The sequence below is a fragment of the Mercenaria mercenaria genome, chromosome 13, assembly GCF_021730395.1.
Source record: "Mercenaria mercenaria strain notata chromosome 13, MADL_Memer_1, whole genome shotgun sequence".
NCBI lineage: Eukaryota > Metazoa > Mollusca > Bivalvia > Venerida > Veneridae > Mercenaria > Mercenaria mercenaria.
This window is the reverse complement of record NC_069373.1, coordinates 73,696,608-73,713,611: the sequence shown is the minus strand read 5'-3', so window position 1 is coordinate 73,713,611 and position 17,004 is coordinate 73,696,608. Positions and strand designations below refer to the sequence as shown.

At 34.7% G+C, this 17,004-nt stretch overlaps 1 protein-coding gene across 2 annotated transcripts in view; it reads left to right on the top strand.

Annotated features, from left to right (window-relative positions):
• The window catches only part of LOC128548011 (S-adenosylhomocysteine hydrolase-like protein 1), a 177,139-nt gene that overhangs the window by 73,796 nt on the left and 86,339 nt on the right, over positions 1 to 17,004 (top strand). The gene's annotated exons all lie outside the window — the stretch shown is intronic.

Here is a 17,004-nt window from a genome sequence, read left to right as displayed (position 1 = left end):
CAGATATTCCTGCGCATTTCATGGGAATTTCATGATGCTGAGTGTCATTATATTTATTTATTAGTCTTTTATGTGTTCATGCTAGAATAGCATTAGCACAAGTCATGTTCTTTCCATGTTAAGCCCTCTACAGACGTAAGTTTTTGTTGTACAACACCAATTAAATTTAAGTTGTACAGCCAAATATTATCGTGTGTATGATGCTATTCCTTGATTTCGTAAATCTTAAGTCTTGACTTACAGATTAGGACATGTTCTATTTCGTAAGTCTTGCCTTACGTACCACCGACGTTGACAAGCAACAAATTGGTAAATAATTAGTTGATAAGAGGCAAGTGAATGAAATTCCAGAAACAATTGCCCAAAAAATAAACACAAATCTGAATATGAAATGGCTTCTAATGCATAATGGAAAAAGGATGACACTGAAAAGTTAAATGATTTGAGCCGCGCCATGAGAAAACTAACAAAGTGTATTTCCGACCTGCATCCGCGCAGTCTGGTCCATGCTGTTCGCTAACGGTTTCTCTAATTGCAATAGACTTTGAAAGCAAACATCATTGATCCTGACCAGACTGTGCGGATGCACAGGCTGGTCTGCATCCATGCTGGTCGCAAAGCCACTATGTTGGTTTTCTCATGGCTTGGCTCATTTGTGTCATGCGTAATCAAATTCATGGGACATAAAAAGGTGAATATTATTTTTTATTATTAATGGTTACATTCTTTTTGGTGCCTGATGCACTATGTTTACTAGGTAAATCTCTGTGATTTATATGGGAATGGAATACTGTCTGTATGTGAAAAATGTACAATTTCAAAATTGTACATCTTTGAGATAATTAGTGTTGTACAACAAAAACCTACCGTCTGTAGAGGGCTTATAACATCTCCAGAATCCCTCAGGAATCGTTGGTACCCTCGCCCTACCAGGCTTGGGCACCAACCAATCCCTTAAGATTCTGCAGATATTATAACATGAAAAAACAAACATAATCATACGTATGTACTGACTGTTAACTTATATATGTATTAGCGTTTAGTATCAAAAACCTAACATACAGTATTACTAGTAGTAGTGTTTATACAGACAAACATGTTTACACAAAAATACATGATTATATTAATTACCATATACATATTTTCAAGTACAAAATTTGGGCATAATATATCTTTAGTAACAAGTGTAATAGTGTTTCAAGTTTAAAAATATGTAAAGACATCTGCACAAAATCATCTTCTCCAAATATGGATTTTATTTGACTATTGCAGCAAATCAGTTTATGTAACATGAAACCTCGTTGTTTTTCTGGCTTTGGTTTTTGACCTTGCCCTTTGGTTAAATATTACATGTTGCTCTGAGAAAATGACAATAATGTAATATTTTGTCTGTAACTTAACATGATATGACACATATTTTGAGAATGGTAAATGGTTTATTTTTGTAATACAGGAAACAGGTGTGTGACCTTGAAATACCTTGACCTTAGCATGATTTTGAGCTATTCTTAGCAATCCTGATGGACGGCATAATATTTACCAATGGTATAGTTTGCAGTTAGACCAAGTTCCAAGGCTATCAAACTTGAGGTTTAGAACCAGCCTCAGAATGGAGCCCTGTCATTGGTCAATTTCAAATTTGTGTTTTGAAACAACCAATCAAGCTTGAGCTTTTCAGACTGGGCACAAAAAAACATAGGGCTGGAGATCTGCTTTCATTGGAGCAGCAGTTCTCCAAAGAGGGAAATTTGCTTTAGAGCAAGATTTAGTGATCTTCTTCATATTATTTCTTTTTATTAGGATTAATTCATTTAACTGCACTTCTATAACTCATAAAATGATCATATTACTGAGTGGAAATTCCCTGGAGGAAAAAATGAGCCAGCTTTCTTGATAGTTCTCCGAAATTGTTTGATTATGACTGGAGAATCAATAGATTCTGTAATACAGGGTAATTGTATGGTCAGATGTGTTTAATCTCTCACCTTTAAGTGATAAGACAATGGACTTTGACCAGTGTTATAGTAGACAAAATGGCAGTTTAATGTTCTTAGCTTATTTTGCTGAAATAAACAGATCTGTATCATTGTTATTATTCAAAAATCTCCTTCAATGGTTACTTGTTTGGGAGATGAAAATAAATTAATTCCATTTTTACGTGGTCATGGTGTTCAAAATGGAAACATGAAAAAAGTAAAAGTTTCAGGAATTTCTCACAATCATGATCATTTGCAACTTCCTGATTAGTTGATGGACTCCAGAATTTATGCAGATGATGAAATGATGGACTGCCAGTGGCTAATAAAATGTATGAAATATTTATTTCTTTTTTACTTGGTTGTCCAAGTTATAAATTGTGACCAGAAAATGAAAATACAGGATTTCATCACATGATCATTCAGGAGCTTTCCAATCAGTTATTGAATGCGGTTACCATTATGATTGTCACTGCACCCCTGTGAAAAAGGTTCATGAACTTCATGAATTTATTCATAAACAAATTCTTGAAATAGTTTATGAATAAATATTCATAAGAATCAAAACTTATGTTTCATGATTTTCGATATTCATGAACTTGTTCATGAATTAAAAATAATACATGAACAAGTTCATGAATATTGAAATTCATGAAACTTAAATTTTGATTCTCATGAATATTCATTCATGAATATTGATGAATAATTCATGAAACATAAATTTTTATTTTCATTAATATTTATTCATGAACTATTTCATGAACTTATTCATGAACAAATTCATGAACTAGTCAAGGTAACCTGGTAGGAATGTAACACTATGAAACCTGAGAGATCTGCATGTAATGGAATTCTTTGAATAATTTCAGTAGAGCTTGATACAAGAAAAAAATCCTGTAGGTCAAAGTGTTGTTCAGTTAGTGGCCAGAGACCTGACAGTGACATTTTCCACCCTCAACAAATGACATGTTGAGTGAAACAGTATATTATACCATGTTCAGACTGCGTTTTTAATCCTACATTAACTTGGGTTTATTTTTTAAACTCGTTTGTGGCACACTGTATGTGGTGTTAAACGTGAATTTTGTAAAGGTCAAGTGGTTTCTGTAATGTAGCATTAAAACTACCTCGGGAGGTGGTTTTAATACTACATTAAAAAGTAATACTACATTATTTTACAAATGTGAACGCAAATGTGAGTTATATCTGGTTTTACAATCCCAAATCCACAGATCTTACCCTTTGGCGGAAGAATACCATGTGTTTCTCTTTTGTATCAAACAATTGATGCTGTGGCTGGCAAAAGTAACTGGACTGTTGATGAAACAAAAACACTAAATTGCGATATGGAGTCATGCTGACGCTCAAAATGGACAATAGATGGAATGAACAGAAATTCTTAGATGAACACTGAAGTTTAAACATTGATGACCCCTTCCTGTTTCAGTCAGCCTCAATTCTTTGTAACCTTTTTTGCTTATTGCAAGATATTTGTTAACTTCCAACACTGCATGTATATATTTAAACCACATTTCTTTGCCTAGTGTGGATGCAAACTAGATTATATTTTGATGGGTTTTGAATGTCAAATACCAATTATAGCCAATAAGTGCCTGATAAAAATAAAACCGATCTGCTAGTGTGAACACGGTACTAGAGTGGGATTGGGAGCATAATAAGAAGTAAACAATTGCTGTATAAAATACAAAACATTAAGTTAAACAATGTATAATTTACTTTAATTTCAAGATTGAAATTTAGATACTTGCTTTGCTTCAGGGTCGTGAAAACTTGTGACATTTTAAAATGATTTTATATTTCTTTAAAAATGAACACTTTATGACAACACTATAATTACTTATTTGATATTCAGTATACTCATGTTCCTTTTAAACCATTCCTAACTGTAGTATGATAAATATTTCCTTCTTATTTGCTGCACAAACTTCTCAAAAATTGCTGAATCACATCTGCAAAAAATTTCCCAGCATGCAACAAAATAATGTAAACTGATCATGTGACATTATGAATTTAATGTTCATGAACTTATTCATTTATTGTAAAAGGTAATAAACCTAAGTTTTATGTTTAATGAATTAACAGTTCAGAAACTCACAATTGGGTTCAAGAACTAGTACTGAACTAGAAAAAGGTTTTGAATTTTAGTACTTTCAATGAACCTGTGTTCATGAACACTTTTGGTTCTTAGTCTAGACCAACAGTAACTGTTCAGGAACTGGTAAAGTTCTATAAGTTCTTGAACTTTTGCAGTTTTTGAACCAATGTACAAGAACCATCAATGTTCTAGAACCACAGTCTAAGAACTGTTATGCTGGTTCAATTCTTTAAATTCTTCAGAAGTTCTTGAATGTTCAAGAACTTAATACTAGTTCTAGAACATTTTTACAGGGCATAACCCTGTAGTTCCTGAATCACAATTTCAATCATCATCTGAATTTCATTTTCAAGTTCATAAATTTTTTAAATTATTTAATGGATTTTCCGAAATGTTCATGAACTACATTTACACCTTTAGAAATGAAAGTAATATTCTTGAACTTGAGAATTCATGAATTTAAGTTAGTGAAATTTTCCTTGTAGTTTCTGAACTTTTTTGATAATTCATGAATTCTTACAAATTCCATGAATAAATTCATGAAGTTCATGAACCTTTTTCACAGGAGCGCCCACTTAGCTCAGTAGAGATAGCTAGTGCACTAGGAAAACAGCTGCATCATAGGCCATAGAAATAATCAAGAAAGCATTGCACACAGCACAACCTCGTTTAACAGTTTCCTACTCTCTTAATGCAGTGTGAGGGGTTGGGGGGGTGGATAGCTGAGAATTATTTGTGGACTCAAGACATTATTCAACATAAACTGTGAAATTGCATGTGTGTGTGAAGGTGGGGGAAAGGGGAAGGGGGGCAGTAGTGTGGGTTACACAATGGTTGCAGCACAGGCAGTAGTATCCCGCAAAAAATATTAAAAATCAAAATCTGAATTATACCAGACTTGTGTGCTAAATTGCAATGGATATCAAAGGACAGTCAAAGTTATTATTTGGAATAGGCATTCCAAAACTAAGTTATAAGCAAAGTCTAAGCAAAGTGCCTGTATTGACTAGTGGATATGTATCTCTGATCATACTCTAGACAAAAATTGAGACAATAATTAGTGAAATTACCACACAAGAGACAGTTTAGCCTAAGCTAGTCAATGGCTTAGTAATGGCTTTGACAATGTCGCTTTGATTATTGCCTTTTGACTGATGAAAGGGAAGTGCTTTTAACTGTCCCTAGTATTAGGAGAGCATTTAATTGTTATATATTTTGTGGAATAGAAATATGTCATGTTTAAAATCAAGGGGAAACCATTTACAGTTGAAAATATATAGGACACATGCAGAATTAGCAGTAGCTAGCAAATTTCTTTAAGGTAGTGAACCCACCCGTAATGACAATAATTTCTGTTTGATCGTAAGGAAAGCTATTATGCCCATATGAGCTTCTTTTGCGGCCAAACAATACCAAAATAGCATACAAAAATATTATCAATTATTGCTCAAAACTTAATATTGCCTGTTATTTTAATTTAAAGATTAGTTACATGCAGAATGGGGCAGTTAAACAGTTAAACAAACATGATGTAACCTCTTGACAAAACCAGACATTCTGGAACTCCCATCTAACGTGCGTCAGAACCTGTCACAAACATTATTACTCTTTGCTTCATTTTCCAAGAAAGATAGCTGGTTCATGATGTCTTGTTTTGTCATATGTTTTATTTCTTGGTTAATCTAATCCAAGTTTCCTTGTGTGGTAATTATACTGTCACCTTTTACTGCCAGTCTAATAATTGGCTTAATGTGTTGTAATGGAACATTGTACTGCATTTTTAGACTTGTCACATAGTGAGAGAATGAGCTTTTGTGAGAAAACTGGCCGTCAGTCCGTCCGTCCACAATTTCTTGTGAACACGATAGAGACCACATTTTGCAATCAGTTTTTATCAAACTTGCCCACAACTTGTATTGACATAATATCTCAGTTCCTGTCGAAAACTGGCCAGATCCTATCATGGGTTCTAGAGTTATGGCCCCTTAAAGGGCCAGAGTTTGCTATTTTTGGCTTGTGAACACGGTAGAGACCACATTTTGCAATCAATTTTTATCAAACTTTCACACAACTTGTATTAGCATAATATCTCGGTTCCTTTCGAAAACTGGCCAGATCCCATCATAGGTTCCAGAGTTATGGCCCCTTAAATGGCCAAAATTTGCTATTTTTGCTTTTGCAGCCATATTGGGACTTCATTTATGGTTTGATTTGATACAAACTTGCAGACTATCTTTAACAACAATAAATCTTGGATTCCATGATGAATCTGTCAGATTCAATCATAGGTTCCGGATTTACGGCCCCTGATTGACCACTGAAAGAGCCGAATTTTGTTAATTTTTACCTAGTGAACACGATAGAAGTGAAATTTTATATTTGATTTTAACCACACTTACACACAACTTAAGTCACAATAAGATCTCGGTTCCTTTCAAAAACCAGCTAAATTCCATGATGGGTTACAGTTACTGCCAAATTTTCAGCCATATAGAGGTTTCATTTATGCTTTGATTTGAAATAAACTTGCACAGAATGTTTATCTTGATGATCACTAGGCCTGGATCGAGACTGGGTCATGTCAGATGAGAAACTAGGTCATCAGGTCAAATAATAGGAAAAGCTTGTTAACAACCTAGAGGCCACATGTATGACCCTATCTTCATGAAACTTGGTCAGAATGTATATCTTGATGATTTCTAGGCCAAGTTCAATACTGGGTCATATGGGGTCAAAAACTAGGTCACCTGGTCAAATCAAAAGAAAAGCTTGTTAACACTTTGAGGCCACATTTATGACCCTATCTTCCTGAAACTTTGTCAGAATGTTTATCTTGATGATTCCTAGGCCAAGTTTGAAACTGGCTCATATGGGGTCAAGAACAAGGTCACCTGGTCAAATCAAAGGAAAAGCTTGTTAACAGTCTTGTTTATTTGATTGCATGAAACTTGGTCAGAATGTTTGCATGAGAAATCGTATGAATTTTATCTGGGTCATATGGGGTCAAAAACTAGGTCATCAGGTCAAATCAAAGAATAAGCTTGTTTACACCCAGGTGAGCACATTTTTGTACCCCCCGACAACAAAGTTGTAAGGGGGGGTATACTGGTTTCAGGTTGTCTGTCTGTCCGTCTGTCCGTAGACGCAATCTTGTGCGCACCATCTCTCCTTATCCCCTTGACAGAATTTAATGAAACTTCACACAAGTGATCAGTACCAACAGTAGTTGTGCATGGGGCATGTTAGGTTCTTTTAGAAAAAAAATTTGCAGAGTTATGGGACTTTGTTTTTTTTTTTACTATACTATATACATAGACACAATCTTGTGCGCACCATCTCTCCTCATCCCCTTGACACAGTTTAATGAAACTTCACACAAGTGATCAGTAACAACAGTAGTTGTGCATGGGGCATGTTAGGTTCTTTTAGAAAAAAAATTTGCAGAGTTATGGGACTTTGTTTTTTTTTTTGTTACTATACTATATACATAGACACAATCTTGTGCGCACCATCTCTCCTCATCCCCTTGACACAATTTAATGAAACTTCACACAAGTGATCAGTAACAACAGTATTTGTGCATGGGGCATGTTAGGTTCTTTCAGAAAAAAAATTTGCAGAGTTATGGGACTTTGTTTTTTTGTTACTATACTATATACATAGACACAATCTTGTGCGCACCATCTCTCCTCATCCCCTTAACACAATTTAATGAAACTTCACACAAGTGATCAGTACCAACAGTAGTTGTGCATGGGGAATGTTAGGTTCTTTTAGAAAAAAAATTTGCAGAGTTATGGGACTTTGTTTTTTTGTTACTATACTATATACATAGACACAATCTTGTGCGCACCATCTCTCCTCATCCCCTTGACAGAATTTAATGAAACTTCACACAAGTGATCAATAACAACAGTAGTTGTGCATGGGGCATGTTAGGTTCTTTCAGAAAAAAAATTTGCAGAGTTATGGGACTTTGCTTTTTTGTTACTATACTATATACATAGACACAATCTTGTGCGCACCATCTCTCCTCATCCCCTTGACACAATTTAATGAAACTTCACACAAGTGATCAGTAACAACAGTAGTTGTGCATGGGGCATGTTAGGTTCTTTCAGCGACAAAAATTGCAGAGTTATGGGACTTGTTTCTTGTTAACATACTATGTACATACAGTCTGCATATGCAATCTTGTGCGTGCCTAATCTACCAAACCCTTACACACAATTTAATGAAACTTCACACAAGTGATCAGTACCAACCCTAGTTGTGCATGGTGCATGTTACATTCTTTTAGATAAATATTCTGCATAGTTATGGGACTTTTTAGTTTGTTACTATACTGTATACATTCAGTCTATATACATACAGTCCACAAATTATGCAATCTTGTGTGCGTCAAATTGCAATGTACTGTGTCAGTGCATGCGGGGGGTACATTCATCACCTTTAGTGATAGCTCTAGTTTATTCTATCTTTATAGCACTTGGTCAGAATGTTTGTTATCTTGAAGTCTTGGATGATTTCAAATCTGGGTCACATGGGGTCAAAAACTAGGTCACTAGGTCAAATCAAAGGAAAAGCTTGTATACACTAGAGGCCACTTTTTTGCTCCAATCTTCCCGAAACTTTGTCAGAATGTGCATTTTCATGAAATTTTGGACAAGTTCGAATCTTGGTCATGTGGGGTAAAAAACTAGGTCACTAGGTCAAATCAAAGAAAATGCTTGTTTACACTCAAGAGGCCACGTTTTTTGGTCCAATCTTAATGAAAATTGGTCAGAATATTTGTCTCCATGAAATCACTAGGTAAAACATGTTTACACTGTTATGGTGGGTTATTCAGGTGAGCGACCTAGGGCCATCTTAGCCCTCTTGTTTCAAGTTCAACTTAATCTCACTCAAAGATGCTCTAATTTGGAATATAACAAAAATGCATCTAAACAGATGATAAAAATATATAAAATATAAAAATTATGCAAATGAATATATCGTTTTAACTTTTTAGCTCAACTGTCACATAGTGACAGGTTGAGCTTTTGTGATCGCATTTTGTCTGTCGTCCATCCGTCGTCTGTCGTCCATTCACAATTTCTTGTGAACACGATATAGACCACATTTTGCAATCAGTTTTAATCAAACATGCGCACAACTTGTTTTGGCATAATATCTCGGTTCCTTTTGAAAACTGGCCAGATCCCATCATTGGTTCCAGAGTTATGAAAGGAAAAGCTTGTTAACACTTGAGGCTACATTTATGCCCTATCTTCATGAAACTTTGTCAGAATATTTATCTTGATGATTCCTAGGCCAAGTTTGAAACTGGGTCATGTGGGGTCAAAAACTAGATCACCAGCTTAAATCAAAGGAAAAGCTTGTTAAAACTCTGGGCAATATTTATGACCCTATCTACATGAAACTTGGTAAGAATGTTTTTCTTGATGATTCCCATGCCAAGTTCAAAACTTGGTCATGTGGGGTCAAAAACTAGGTCACCACTCAGATCAAAGGAAAAGCTTGTTCACACTGTAGAGGCCACATCTACGACTTTATCTTCATGAAACTTGGTCAGAATGTTTTTCTTCATTATTCAAAGGCCAGGTTTAACAGGTGAGCGATATAGGGTCATTATGACACTCTTGTTTTTGTTCCCTGTAAGTCAGATTTCCTATTTTGTTATAAACTGAAACAAAAGTTAAATAGCACTTCAGCCCTGGATTTATACTACCTTATCCAGGAATTAATTGATGAAAGGTCTGGCTGTAATATTGTTGGTATTATAAGTCTTATATAGACACTTTTAAAAGGCTTGTATCTCTAAGGATAATTATGTGGATTTATGCTGCTTTTAGTTTACTGAGAATAACAATATGAAATTCAATTCCTTCTTTTGCAAATCATCTCTTTCAGTGTCTAGTAAGGACTGAAAGAAATACATTGTAATGAAGCCATAAAACCACATGTAATGAGTGGAGTTTGGTGCATTTTTTAACAAATTTAATACCACATATACAACATTCAGTTGCAAACCTGTCTTGAAAAAAACTTTAGAGATGACTCCAATACTTTCAAAATCAAATCAGATAACAGGTTTAAGATGCTGTTAGTGACCCAGTCTCTGATATGGGTTTTGCTTGCAAATGGGGTATTTAAAGCGAAGGGAAGTAAGTCACATACAATTAGCTTACTTAAGTGTATTAATTTAAGCTTGGATCAACTGAAAATTTTTTTTTGAAGCAAATTTGGTTCTACATATATCTTTGCAATCATGTGGATTAATCAGCCTAAATATCTTTCTACCTCAAACATAAAAGACTTTTTTAATCAGTTAATTAGTTAAAATAATTAAATTTTGATTAAATTGCATTGACAGAATCTGAAGTTAATGAAGTAGCTTGTTTGTCCGGGCAGTCAATTGCTATTTCTTTAGCCAAGTTTGACTATTACTACCTGCATATCTTCCCACAAATAGAATATCCAAGGTGCTCACTCATTTTTGCAGCATTTTTGGCTTTGCTAGAACACTTAAATTACATGGATATTTAGATATAATTCATGATTGTACCTGGCAGCCATATTAAAACTACTTGCATATGAACTAGAGAGAAAACTACTTTATTCCTCAAACCTAAGCTCATGTATGAACTTAGTAAAGTAATCTTGAAACTTTATACACATGTGAACTGTTTTGAAGGTCGTGTAATGAACTTATTATGCTGGAACTTCATCTAAGATCATAATTGTCATCTAAATACACTGGGAAAATGAACTTTAACATGACAGTTAAACTAAGTGTCCCCTGAACATAATGATATTTTCATGCATAGAGTACGTGCATAATTTTGCCTGAGGGTTTAGATGTTCAGACAGGAGGCGTGTGTGTTTTAATTTGTGTAGCGGTATAAAATTTGTGGCGGAAATGTCTATATTTGGTCCACTTACGACTTATGTGTCATTAACATATGTGGAAGACACTTTTTTTTATTGCCTTCTTTTCCATGTAATATGTTAGGTTGGTTCAACATTGTTTTAGTTTCAACCTGGGGAATAATACCCACATTTAATATACCAGAGCACCTTGCAGTATATAAATCCAGCTATAACTCTGTAGTTTAATTTCACTTTGTAACATGATTTTTAGACTCCTATACATTGAGTTATAGGAGTCCTGGGGCCCAGCTCACTAGTAGCTTGAATCCTCTCTTATGGCCCTATGATATATCTTCAGTTGTAAGTAATGTATTATCAGAACTGAGTTTTGATGTTTGGTCTTTCTTACTTTACTGATATGAGATAAGATACAATGCACATTATCATATAACAATTTCTCTTAATAATTCTAGTTGTAGCATATTGATTTCAAAAAGCTATTTTAATCGAGGTTGAAAGTGCAGAGTCAGCATTATAAATCACAAATATTTTTTCTCTTTCTTTCATCCTTTTCCTGTAATTCATCATGCAGATAGTGGAAGAAAATGCAGTGCAGTCATATTTAGAGCTCTTCACTTAGTAATATTGAAAATAATAATTATTTTAAAATGTCAGGCAGTGTTGGAAGTCACATGAGACGTTTTATGGTTCCTGAAAAAGTCACCACTTAAATGTCTGACAGTCCCAACTTCCTACTCGGGCTATTTCTTAGAACTCCCTGGCTGGAATTAATCCAACTTCACACAGGAAGCCTCTCTACCAAGAAGATACATACAATCATTATGTGCTCTTTGGTTTATTATCCCTTTATGTTAATCTTTTGATAAAACTCTCTATATTAGTTCTATATTGTTGATAGGATTTAAATAAATTTAGGGAAAGTTTACATGTTGATAGATGAAAATCGGGATTGTATGCAGAGCCCAAGAATCTTAATCCTTTCTACGTTTCTCTTTATACTGAAGTGACTTGTTTGGGGGAAAAAATTAAATGGATTTCATTGAACCGAAAAATGCCAACATGAACCACAATAAAAACTGTGTCTCTTTGACCAGTTCCTGCAGATGGTACATTTGTAATGTATGACTGCTTGACAAAGTATCTTGGGTGTTGGTGCACCAACTGGACTCTACAGTTTCCTTGTATTCTTTATATGCTTGCGAAACTGGTTGTATTATTAGAACAATTCTGGCCGGCTGGCAACCACTATAGCTTTTAGCTCTCTAATATAAGTAGTTCTTATCCGATGTTCACCAATCTTGGTCATACAGTGTTTTAAAATGGGCATGATGTTGCTGCCAAGTTTAGTAACCAGCTGGATCTTCCATTATTAAGTCTCCCCTGGAGTTCTAAGAGGGCTAATTAAGAAAATATTAAAACTAAACTCAAGAGTTCAGCCTTTACTGGGGAAGTAAATGAAAATAACATGGTTGACACCTGATATCATTATAATAAAACTTTTAAGTTATAAATTGAAACTCGGTGATAAAAATGCCAAGACAGAACCATATTTCATTCTAAAATAGAATGTTCTAAATTGAAAGTTTCTAGATCAGCTAAAAGTAATTTCAGTATAATAAATTTGTAAAACAAATCGGAAAGCTGTCCTCAATTGTTTTAGCCTTACAAATTTTAGAATGTTACATCATTTATTGGAATCTATGATATACTGTTGGGGCCTCCGTAGCCAAGTTGTAAAGGTCGTTGACTTAGAATCACTTGCCCCTCACCGATGTGGGTTCGAGCCTCACTTGGGGCGTTGAATTCTTCATGTGAGGAAGCCATCCAGCTGGCTTACGGAAGGTCAGTGGTTCTGCCCAGGTGCCTGTTTGTGATGAATTAATGCACAGAGTGGTACTTTGGATCTTCCTTCACCATCAAATCTGGAAAGTTGCCATGTGACCTATATTTGTGTTGAGAAGTTAAACCCAACAACAACAAAAAAAAAAAACGACCTGTTGAAAAAATATTAAAAACTTTAAGGTTTTGGCAGTTCCCTAGTCATATATATATATATAAGATGTTGAGTATGAAATGACCATCAAATTTTGAGAAATAATTTTTACAGTTGTAAAAATAAGGGGAGGTTATGAATAATGTATCTAGTCTGACAATTATAATGGAGGAGCAATGTAATATGTTTATAGGTGGCATCTGTGTGATCCATAATAATTGTCAGTGTTTAAAATAAAAATGAAGAATATTTAAAACAAACTGCAAGATCAGCAAATTAAAAATTTTACAGGATAAGATTTGCATGTAGTGTAAAACATATAGCAATACCAAATTGTAAGTATTAACACAGGAAATCATATGCAAATTTTGTCTGAAAGATGATATTACGATTATAATATAGATGATAAAATGTATAATGTCCACTTCCTGTCGTGGCATCAGGTTTCTTATACTTCTGTGCTTATCCAAAGACATTGGGGTCTATCCGGAGACTTGGTTCGATAAATAAAAGAATAAATTTAAATATAATTTGTAAGGATTTCCTGTCATATGTCAGGGTTACTCATATTTTTATGAAAGGGAAGATAACTCTGTGGGATACTGTGTGTTTTAAATTGTTGACACTATCTGTGTGAATTTATGTCCTCTCTAGCAGAAATGAAATTGCGAATTGAATGTTGAGAGTAAAATAATATAGTGTTCTTTGATGCCCATGCATTATAGAGAAGGTAACCTGGTTCTCTGGCTGCATGGATATTTTTTATATAAATACTACAGACAAAATAAGTCTAAAATAGCACATTTTATCTGATCAGGCTGAACCATACCCTATGTTCGGAGCCAGGGGCAATAAAAAATGTCAATGTAGAAACAACCTACCAGAGTTACTTCCCTCTTAATGAATAAACTTATATATATATATGTAAATAAGAATAAACATAGGGACGGGAGCCAGTCTATAGAGAAGGTGGGAAGGCAGTGATGGGTGTTAGTTAGATTTGCCCTTGTTAGTCCTTTAACCGCTAAGTACATTGCAAAAATCACTCTTAATTCATCATTTGATGGAACTAATCACGTAAGTGTGAATGTAGGAAGGTTCTTTGATAGTTAGAGAAACTATTTTTTGTGCTCTTACTTCTTTCCCCTGCCAAAGTATTAATACAACAATAGCTTAGGCAGTTTCAGTGTCAGGGATATTATTATTATTATTATTATTATTATACCAGATTTATATAGCGCCCTTTTCATGATAAACACGTTCAAAGGTGCTTTACGTATAGCAAACGCAGCCACACAGGGCGTGAAATTCATCCTCTACCAGAACAGACACAGAGTGATCTGACCAGAGGGACAGAGTGAGATAAAGCCGCTATAATAGATAGAGAGAACTCATTTTAGATACAGGCCTGTCCAGCTAACTTAGCCTAGTTCTTTGCGAATAGACAGTCTGGTTCTCAGTGCCCAGTGTATAGCACCGATACAAGCAAAGCCATCTTTCCTGGGAAGAACCAGTAAGGCCTCTAGTTAGGTGGGAGACACTCAAGAGCATCTCAGAATTTCCAGTGCCTGGACAGAGACTCGAACCCCGGACCTCTGGATTGACAGTCAAGCGTGTTACCACTAGACCACCGGCCCACCTTAATGATGTGGATATTCAATTTTGGATGGCCACAGTGTCTGTGTGCATGTTATACGACCTGGAAAATTTTAATATTTAAATCATCCTTAAATCCATATACATTGTATCCCTTAATAAGAAAAATGTACATTTTGTTCTCCTTTTGTAGTGCGTAAAGAAATGTCTTAAATTTATTCCTTTTAGTATTAAGAGGTGGGGGAGGGTTTATTAAAAGGGGAATGAGCCCTGGTGAGGCCTGTGATTTTGGGAAAAATTGCTCATTATTTAGGCAAAGCCGCAACTGGGAATGAAAAATATGATGTAAAGCCTGTGGTTACCAGGGTTTCAGAAATCTGCAAATTTACTGGTAGCCCATTGGGCTACCAAAATTTTAATCTGGTAGCCCAAACATTTAGGTTTATTTACTATGTGCTTCTAAACTAAAGTGAATGGAATGATTAAATTATTAGAGGTTTCATAATTTTAGCCATATAAATTTTGTTCTCTTAAATAGCAATTATCATTACTACTTTTTCTCATTTTAAAAGATAAAACTACATGTTTTTAAACTGAGAAATATTATCAGGAGTACTCCCGACAGTTATTGCAACATGGCAATAAAAAAAGGAATGCAAATCAATTTTTATAAACTTGCAAATTCCTTAGAACTTACTAACTTAGAGCTGTATGAATTGTAATTTATCTCAAAATTATTTAAAGTTGAACCTGTTTGATTCTAAACATCTGTCTGGTTTAATAAACGGACTAGAACCGCGTATATAACGTCTCTCAGTTTCTTGGCACTGTGTATTCACTTATCCGAATTTATGTTTGTCCAAAATTCTGTATACTTTCTGATATTTTGCAAAATCATGGTCGATTTTTTTGCATGTTAGGCAAGTATTTAAATTGAAAAGCATTAACAATCATTGTAAGCACTAAACTGCCTCAAAATCAAATAGCTGTTCTTTCTGATCGCTCGATAAATATTGAGGTCAGCGAAATCGAAAGTACACTTTGGCAGGTGGCGCTAAAATGACGTAATTTTAAGACTGGTTTGCAAATTGTTTTAAACAATACCGATCAGCGATTTCGGTGTTATTGGATCAGTCTAAAATCACTCTTGCACATGTTTTTGTAAACATTTGCCTGCGGGTACGATTAAACGGTTAATTGTTTGCCGATTGTGACAGTAGGTGGTAAGATAATTAAAGCCTCGGGCATGTATCTCTTGATAAACAAGGGGATTATAGACAACTATCAAAATTATATTTGAAGACTAAATAATTGATTTCCGGGCTACTCGATACGGAGTTTCAAGGTAGCCCGACAGAATTTTCTGGTAGCCCCCGGGCTCCGGACATGGGATTTCTGAAACCCTGGGTTACTTAAGGGAAAATATGGTTGATTAATTGAAAAATTTTCTGAGCAGGAGAAGCCTATAAACAACCTATACTATGGAAGAAGGAAAACGCCCAAAAATTTTTTTGGTAGTTGATTGAGAAATATAAAAGTGATGCACTGTTGATAAATGTAGTTTGTAGTAGATTTTGTGGCCTTCTTTAACTGCTAGGTCAAGACTTGTTTGCACTTAGATAATGCTGGCCCAGTTAAAAGTCATATGTCTGACAGTCCATATTTCTTTTAAGTCTCCTACAGGATGAAATGTACCCAAGTTAACTTTCTTGTAGTTTGTTTCAGTTTTTCATCAGAAAAACTTGTCTTTACACTGACCCCAAAAACAAATGGGAATCTTCTTTTTGATCATGGCTATATATGATGATTGTAAGGTCCTCAAAGCTCAGTGGTATGTGCAGTCCAGTCACAAGGAGGTCATGGGTTCAAATGTCACAAGAGGCTAAGCTCTCTATATAAAGGCCTAACATAGTTATTTATAATGTGTCAACATAGAAAAATCTAAAGACAAAAAAATCATGCTTAAAATTTTGTGTGTTAGTTATGCTTTACATTAGATATTAGATGAAAGCAATCTTTCTTTTGATAGCCAGTCATGTCCACCACAAAATTGCTGTGTTGAGTCACAAAAGATTGTGTTTTTTATGCATTTTCTGCTTAGAGCTTGGGTTGCACAAATGAATAAATGTACTTATATAGCATCATGAAGAAAGAGAAGAAGAAAAGTTCATTTGAACCATTATGAGCTGGAGCCATTATGGTTACCCATCTAAAAAAAATAATGCTAGAAGTTAAATGAAAATTTTGAATTCAAATTTTGAATCTATTTTCCTTGATTTTGTAAGAATATGCTTTTTAGAAGCTTTGTTTTCTTTGATGTAGAAAAAAGCTCAGACTTTTTTTAAGGAAGATATTCGTGTGAGGAAACTGCGGCTTATGGAAGATGGGTGATTCTACCAGGTGCCCACACATGCCTCAAATACTGTCTC